The 8,867-nt window shown below is 38.1% G+C and overlaps 1 long non-coding RNA gene across 2 annotated transcripts; it reads right to left on the minus strand.

Annotated features, from left to right (window-relative positions):
- Nucleotides 1-2,573: 2,573 nt before the first annotated feature.
- On the minus strand, nucleotides 2,574-6,759 carry LOC125301750. 2 transcript variants are annotated; one of them, XR_007194793.1, is made up of 6 exons: nucleotides 6,014-6,758; nucleotides 5,656-5,688; nucleotides 5,428-5,473; nucleotides 5,231-5,263; nucleotides 5,013-5,058; nucleotides 2,574-2,676 (listed from the first exon to the last, which is right to left on the minus strand). It is a non-coding gene; the product is annotated as an uncharacterized LOC125301750 (long non-coding RNA). The 2 variants fall into 2 exon arrangements; XR_007194792.1 differs by having other exon boundaries at nucleotides 5,428-5,688; nucleotides 6,014-6,759.
- Between the last annotated feature and the right edge of the window lie 2,108 nt (nucleotides 6,760-8,867).

Here is an 8,867-nt window from a genome sequence, read left to right on the forward strand (position 1 = left end):
GCCCCATGACCCTTGCATTGTGTTGGTTGTGTATTGTTTTTTGTTTACTTTTAGTCATTGTTGTCTGTGTTGACTCATCATTATCGGCAGTGTTATTGTCAGTAACAGTAGCAGTGGTAGAGGTACAGTACATATTGTAGAGGAGGTAGGAGGACTATAAATTCATTATTCATCATGAGTGGCAAAAAGTGTTCTGTTCTCTCTTGCATTTAATATTAGTATTGAGTATTAGCTTCTTTATACTTGAATACATGAATATAGAATTAATTGAAAAAGAAACTTTAACTAAATATAAAACAATCCAGATATTGACTAAGTTGACTTGATTAAATGTTCATGTTAAAAGGAACACACACTTTTGGGGAAATTAACTGATTTGCCATCTACCCCAGGGTTAGACTAGAGGACTGTGTGTGCGCAATAACCTTGTCTGACACTGAGGGTGAACACAAATAAAAGGAAGATATAGGCAAACTGGTGTAACTCACGCTGGGTTCATGGTGCATTGCATGCACAGAGGAGTAAAGGAGTGCTTTAAGTCAATTCTAAATTTCCAAATGTCAAATGCACCGATACAATAGTCACTTTATTGTGGCAAAGTATACTCGACATAGACTCAAAAGGACATAAAAAGATGGACAAAGACTGTAAAAATAAGGCTGAAAGGTTAGGTGGATCAATTCCATTCAATTCTGGCAAAGTTTTAGGCATTTGTAATCGTCTAAAAATACAGCAGCACAACTGTATCACTGGCAAAGCATATGGGAGTCATCTAGCCCCCCTAACCTAATAGGATCTTAGGTTAACTACTAATGAGGCCTAGTCCTGCTAAATGCTTCTGAAAAGGCACAGGCACCATCGTTCTTATTTTTGTCCAAATATAATGTGGTCACCTTCAGGAAAATGCTAACATGCTACATGACTAACATGTTCTAAGATCTCTGGATCTACAGGGACACTGAGAAGTGATGAGGCTAATACAATTAGCTATCTGTCACAATCACTTCCAGCTAATTACCATTTATCTGGCCAGCCATCGGGTCCCTTCGCCTTGAATACCATCATTCCAACCCCACCCCCGCCAAATTCACAACTGACTTTTGTCTCTAACATAGCACATGCACCTGCTACGTCTGACAGCTGATTACATTATCAAATGTGGCTATAAAGAAAAAGCTGTTGACAGGGAGGTTTAACGAGCCAAAACTAAGCTCTAATGATGACAGCTAGTTAACATCTATGTTTTGGTTAGAATCAATGCTACACAGTAGCCTAAATTTAGTTGAAATTAACTACAAATTAAAAAGGCACAGGAGAAAAGGATACATGTAGAAGTATGTCTCCATAAAATCTGAATATATCTTATAATATCTTATAAAAACAATACAGTAAGCAATACAGTATCTAACACTGATAAGTAGTATTGATAGAAAGCTGACAATTGTATCTCAATCATTTGTAATATTACTGTACATTGAGACATTACTGTCTCAATTTAAAATTAGCCAAAGCCAAAGAAGATCTTCAGAAGAATGACTTTGAAAACCAAGTGGACACGGGATAATACACTTAGATGTTACCTTGAATTACTATTAGTTTCCATACAAATATAGACAAAAATCATACATGCAATCATACACTTTGCTAGCATTTTACTCATAGAATAGTGGAGTTCAGTGCATTGCAGGGGGTAGATTGAATTACCCCTGTCATACCGTACATTAAACAATTACACAGAAATAGAGTAAATCAAAGGAGTGTAAGTATGATCACACACATCTGATGGAATGTGAAGATAGAACTGGGACATTGGACTGACGTGATGCACTTGAAGTGAGAGGTTCGTTTTTGTCGCCTTCCTGCCCCAAAAATCTTTAATTTTAACGAAATAAACCAGCTATTTGTATTTGTTTTACTACCAACCATGTCTGGAACTAAAGGGAACACGAATCAGTGTGAAACTAAAAGAAAAACGCGTCCTGATAAGAAAATACAGTTGGCTGATCCTAGCCCTGTTGATGGCGACTGTGAGGAGGATAGCGTGGCTAGCACAATAGCTCAAAATGTTATCGAGAAGATTAGCGCCTTGATGGAACAGAAATCCGCGGAGTTACAGTCTTCCCTGCACGGTATGAATAGCCGCATTGAGGAAAATACTAATAGGATAACAGATCGCAGATAGCACATTCATTTTGGCCCAAAACTGGCTTGGCATTTTGGCAGAGTTTTGGAGGGATGTACGGCCCAAATATGGCCCAAATTAGGCAAGCCAGAATCAAAACAAAAGGAGGCCAAAACTCAGCCAAAACCAATTGTGGCATTCCAAAATATGGCCATAACCATCCCAAAGAGAGCCCAAAATCTAAAAATCCAGCCAAAAAGTAGCCAAAACTGACCCAAAGTTGAAATTCATTGAAACTCCACTTGAAAATCTTTAAATTTATTTAATTTTGCAATATGTCTACATTAGTTTTATACATTAATTGCTATGTCATAGTGCACTAGGCTCATATTGTTACATTTGCCTATATGTCAATAGATATTTTTGCAACAAAAAAAAACACGAAGATTAATTGCATTTCATTGTGATTTGTATTTATTAAGTCATATCAGCATACTTTTTACTGTAAACGGGTCGACTGTTGGCAGAGCAAACAGAATTTCTTCTCACAGCATCTGAAATTGACATACATGACATACACACAAAGACAAAAGAAACACAATTACTAAATCTACTCTTTAAATAGCCTAGGAAATTGTTTGGTGAAGTTTAATTCAGATGTGGTCATTGAGTGTAGGGTAAAAATGAGGCTCTAGGCCTATAGAAGGAGAGCAGATAGCTAGAAACATTCAGAAGTCCAGAACAAAAGTCCTGTTGGCAAATTTGATGAAAAGTCGGTAAAGGGGCTATTTTACACAATTTGAGGGTGCTGGATTCAAATATTTTGTTTACCAAACTCAATTTTGAGTTTTAAGCTTGCTAATTAGCATAATTCACATACTTTTTGGTTTTCCCATCAGATATCATAGGAATTGCAAAAAATAAGGCATTAATATACTCTATGTATCAGATATGTTGTAGGACAGGACAGGAATGACCCCAATGACCCTAAAGTAGCAAATGAAAATAAGCTAAAATTAAAATATAAATTTAAATAATAACTAAAATTCAGTATGACGTTTAGAAGCAAAATAGATTCCTTTGATAAATTGAATAGTAGGTGACTGCTCATTTTTCTGTAGAAAGTACTTTGTCACTAATTATATGAACAGTTGTCAGTCTTTACAGAGGATTTACACTGTATTTTTCTTTTACTGTAAAGGCATGCCTAGTTAAAAACATGCCTATGTGCGTGCCTAGTTAAAACATCTCTCTGGTGCTCTTTCCTATCATTCAAATTCCAGCCATGCAAAAAAATGGTAGTGTGCCTGTTTGAGGGTTGCTGAAGAGTGCTATGGAGATTGCATTATTTGCCAAAAATTTAGACAAGATATCCTTTATAGTGCAACAAAAAGAAACATTCTCCAGTGCATCATTACTGCATATGATGCTGAAAGGGAAGTGGACCTAGGACAAATCCTCAGCTGTGAACTGATTAATGTCCCTGTACTGTAGCTATTGCAGATAGCGATGGTTATTTGTGAAGTGGAAATAAGTCTATCCTCACTCAAGTGCTGTCTAGCAATGTCCAGTAGTGATCACTGCAAAAACTGCTCATTCAAAATGCTGTCACGTCAGAGCGTCCAAAGCGTCCAAAGCTTCTCTGGACTTTTTTGACAAGCGTCCTTGACAGGGCGACCAGAGCTTCTTTGGAAGTCGGCGGCGGTGTGTACATACAGTTAGAGAACATCTCCTCTCATAGCACCACTTACAACAAGTCTTGCTGATGCTACCACTTAACTTAACTGTTACCATGTTGTTAGTCGCTTTGGTTAAAAATGCGTCAGCCAAATGTAATGTAATAAAGGTGTAGGCCTATCTGAATAAGACCCAAAGAGTGGTTGAAACGTACTTATTAAATTACATTTAAATTACACTATTTAAAGGTAATTTATTGCCAAGACATCACACAATATAAATGAGCTTTAACAAACAATAAAGGACTTAATCACACACAATTATGTAGGAAGTTTAGAAGTTTAAAACCCATAATTGACCAAAAGTGCACCAAATTTAACACAAATGACTCAATACACTTGGAGGAGGCCTGCGTCCTTTCTTTTAGGGTTTGGATATTTTAGGATTTGGATATCATTTCAGTATCGAGTATCAAGATATTTATAGCAGGTATTGTATCGAGGTCATAATTTTGGTATCGTGATAACACTATGCCAGAGCCACTCTGTTTTATAGAGTGATGTTGCTTAATGGCATATTAGAAGAGCACATTATTAAGCTCTAGGATGCAAACACACATACCAAATCCAGTGTTACTAGAAGTAAAATGTTTTTTACTTGTCGGTTGTTGCTGACGGTAGATGCAGTTCTGCATTAGGCTTATTCCTGCTATCTACGTTCATACTGTATGTACTGTAGGATATATTCTGAGTTGAAGGTTATCTGTGCAATTTGTTATTGTGATAAAATGCATGAAACACCACGAGTGACTCACTATGTTAGCAATAAAAAATATGGTTGTGTTTTGATTAGAATTTCCGAGTTTATTACATGTTAACTGTAATCATGTTCCCATTAAATACGTTAATAAACTATAGTATGGCTTCTTTAATGCTCAAACATGTATTTAGAGAACACTTTTATTTGGTTTTAGTGATTACTTTTGAAATCAACCCAATTTAGGGAAAAATAAGCAATAATAATCGCTATTTTATGTTAAAATGCTGATTATGTGGCTTAGAACTCAGAATTGAGCTTGGTAAACAACATATTCTGAATCAGCATCCTCAAATTAGGTAAGAAGGGTGGTTTACCAACTTTTCCTCAAATTTGCCGTCAGAAGTTCTCTTCTGTGAAGCTGCTCTCCCTCTACTATGTAGTGATTGAAACTTACCCATTACAATTGCCTTAAGGTGCAGCTCCACTGAATTCCATATGCACTGAAAACAGAAGAGAAAAAAGGGAAATAATTGGATGTGTTCATTGATATGTCTGTCTGTGTAAAAAAAAAAAGTTTGCCACCTGCAGAGCATTTAGGTTAATGTGTTAACTAGCTACTTAGCTAGCTATATAAGGGCAAAATGAGGCTTAATTTCCATGATTATAACTTACCTATTTATACCGCTTGCTGCAGATTTCTAGCATCTGACATTGACAACATACCAGTACACACAAAGATAGAATAAACACAATTACTAAATCTACTCTTTAAATAGCTTAGGAAATTGTTTAGTGAAGTTTAATTCAGATGCGGGACATTGAGTGTAAAGTAAAAATGAGGCTCTAGGCCTACAGTGATTGAAACTTACCCATTACAATTGCCTTAAGGTGCAGCTCCACTGAATGCCTTATGCACTGAAAACAGAAGAGAAAAAAGGGAAATAATTGAATGTGTTCATTGACATAAGTCTGTCTGTGTTTTAAAAAAGTTTGCCACCTGCAGAGCATTTAGGTTAACATGTTAACTAGCTACTTAGCTAGCTATATTAGGGCAAAATAAGGCTTTATTGCCATGACAAAAACTTAGCCATTTATACTGCTTGCTGCAGCTCCACTGAATGTCTTATGCGCTGAAAACAGAACAGAAAAAGGGGAAATAATTGGATGTGCAATATTGGATGTGTTAGGTGATTTAAGTTTGCCTGTGTTTCACAAGTTTGCCTTTAGATTAACAAGCTAACGTTAAATAGCTACTTAGCCAGTAGGCTACGTTACACCTAGCAGCTACTGTAATAAAAAGACGTGTCGTCGATAAATAACGTTTGCATAGTGGGCTGTTACAAAGCTATTCACCAAAAGGAAGCTATAGTCATATCTGTTATAAAGCTATTTAGAAACACGACTATATTTGTATACAATTCAGACGTGTATTTGAAGACAGAAAAATGTTCTTACCGTCTGTGATAGTGCTAGAGTTAGTGAAGTACTACTAGACGTCTCTTCTAGAGAAAATTCCCGGTCTTTGATCAGACTTCTGGCAAACCACAAGGACGTCAAAACGCACCTGCATACGTCAGTAAACCGTCCCGCCCATTCATCTGGTTAACCAGATATTTGCCATAACTAGTTATCTACCGCTGGCGCCTTTTTATTTATCTATTATGGTAAACCACAATCTTGCCACAGTTCAGCCGAAAGCATTTACTTTGCCGTTTCTATGCCAAAACAAACCCAAAAATACCAAACGTATGTCAGACTTCAGCCAAAATGTGTGCTATCTGGGATGCAGTCTCGCATCTCAGAGTGCGACGACCGTACAAGTTCTCTGGAGAGTAAAGTTGCCGGGCTTGAGCAACAAGTTAAGTCCCTAACCGATCGATCTGAAGACTTAGAAAACCGTAGTCGATGGGACAACTTATGCATCATCGGCCTACGGGAAGGTGCAGAGGGGACACAGGGAGTAAACAAATTTGAATCATGGCTGCCTGACATACTTGGCTTGGACACTAAGCATGGCCGTGTAAAGATTGATAGAGCTCACAGAGCCCTAGGACCACGGAAGGAAAACTACGTCAGACCCGTTATAGTGAAATTGCACAACTACGTTGATAAGCAGAAGATCCTAGCAGCAGTGAGGGAAAGGGACAAACTCTCCTATCAGGGAGACAAAGTTTACATAGGGAGGGAAAGTGAAAACCAGCGCCCCAAGTGGTTGCGTTCCTATCGAAGAGCAGCTCCAATGTTAAGTCCCATAGACCTATTTTTTTTTTTTTTTTTTTTTTTTTTAAATATTGTGAAGCCAAATCAGCGATGTCATCCACCAAAAATATTTTTCAGTGTCTATACAGTAATAATATTCTAACTGTGAAAATGCCAGACCCTATTTTGCCTTATTTAAGAAAATCGAAATTGCTCCTTTTGTTTCATAAACGAACTACAAAAGAAGTCACGTGACTTTACCCTTCACTGTGACTCACTGTAGCATTGTTTGTTTATTAGCCTGGTTAGCATTGACACTTAACACTTACAGCTAGCTCTTCATGTGAGTAGAAGCACAACACCAGTTATCCTGACATAAAGGTTATCACCACGCGGTTTACATCACGTTCCGTTATTACAAAAATATGTTAAGCCAGTTAAGCAAATTGCTATTGATCAGTTAGAGATTAAGCGCCCAAACATGTGACGTCACATGCAGCTGTAGTTCCTTATCACCGTGTTACGACAAAAACTCAAAACAATTCAACTGATCCTAAAAATAAGGTATGACCACTTAAGCAATAGAGGTGACCCCAGTGCCTAACATATGGAAGGCATTAAATTAAGATCCCAATGTGCACCGAGATATATTTTTTCTAAAAAAAAAAATCCCATCCACTCCGCTAAACTCTAGGAACGCAACCACTAGGTGGCGATGAGATTACTTTCCCTCCCTATTCGCCAGGACTTTTTTTTTTTTGTGGGCTAAGCAATTTATTTTACTCAACAATGAGAAATTAGACATTCATTTAATTATAGACCTCCGCAACCCCCGCATCCATCCAACCTCCCGGCGCCGACCGTCCATGGGAAACAACATGGCGCCACGAAACACCACACCGGTAAAACATCTGCAGGTAGCGAAGCAGAAAAAGCCGGTGGGCAGACCGGCCCATAGACATAATATACATAGACGCCGCATTGGCTGCTGGAAACAAGAAATGCGGCCGCCATCTTGGACCGGTCATACTCCTCGTTGCGTTGCAGCAGAAGACACAAGATGACAGCACTGTGCAGCATGTTCCTTCTCAAATCGGGCGGACCATACTCGGGGATTTACTTTTCACAAGTAAGATTTAACATAACCGTACTATTGGTTGTATTTTGTGAATAGAATATTACCAGAGAGCTGAGAAGGAGCAATCTTTGATATTACTGTATGAAAATCGTAGCCATCTAGATAGGCTATGTTTACTCGGTGTTCACCCGGCTATGAACTGAGACTTGATAAGTCATATTCCATAACACTGACTTAGATTACAACTAACTGACACAAGAAGGCTATTGTAGAAATAAATCATACTAGATTTGGCGGTGAATTTTACACAAGTGGCACAGACTAGCCTATTGGGCAATCGCTAGCTGCTACTTGTAGCATAAGTGTGTTGGTGGTAGCCTCACTATTTCCTGAACAAAGTAACTTTTCAATAGCTCAACTTCTTTATTTAGCAAGTAGCTTAGCCAGACAAGCTACACTTTTCTTGTCATGTGAAATTAGCACAATTTAAAGTAGCTTCCTATGTAGTGAACTAGCCTACTGCTGTGTTTGTGTTAGGCTACTAATACATTTGACTGGGTGGTAGTTTTGTGTAGTGTTTTATTCATGGCAGAGTAACTGATAGTTTAGCTCACTAAAATTTCGAAGTAGCTTGCCCAACACTGTATTATTCACATGTCATTTACCCTGACAAGAATAAGATGCCTCTCAAATTCCTTTTCATTCATTTATTTATTATTTTGTATCTCTCCAGAACAACTGCCTTGTTCAAGAAGACTGTGAATGAACTGAACGGTCTCCTCACACCCCTGGAACTGAGGAAGGTGCAGCTCTTCATTGCAGTACTGCAGGGCATCTGCTACACTGTGACTGAATGTTTGATTTATGAGCTCCACCTTCATCACCTGCATTCGCCACTCTGTGTCCCATTTTCCCATCGTCTGGTTGACTATGGAGTACCCAGTTTACTATGCCATCTTATTTGCCCACCTGCTGTCTGAAGCACTTTTGTTCTCAGCCAAAGTGTACCCAAGCAATTTTAGCAAGGTGGGA

The sequence above is a fragment of the Alosa alosa genome, chromosome 10 (genome assembly GCF_017589495.1).
Source record: "Alosa alosa isolate M-15738 ecotype Scorff River chromosome 10, AALO_Geno_1.1, whole genome shotgun sequence".
Classification (NCBI taxonomy): Eukaryota; Metazoa; Chordata; class Actinopteri; order Clupeiformes; family Clupeidae; genus Alosa; species Alosa alosa.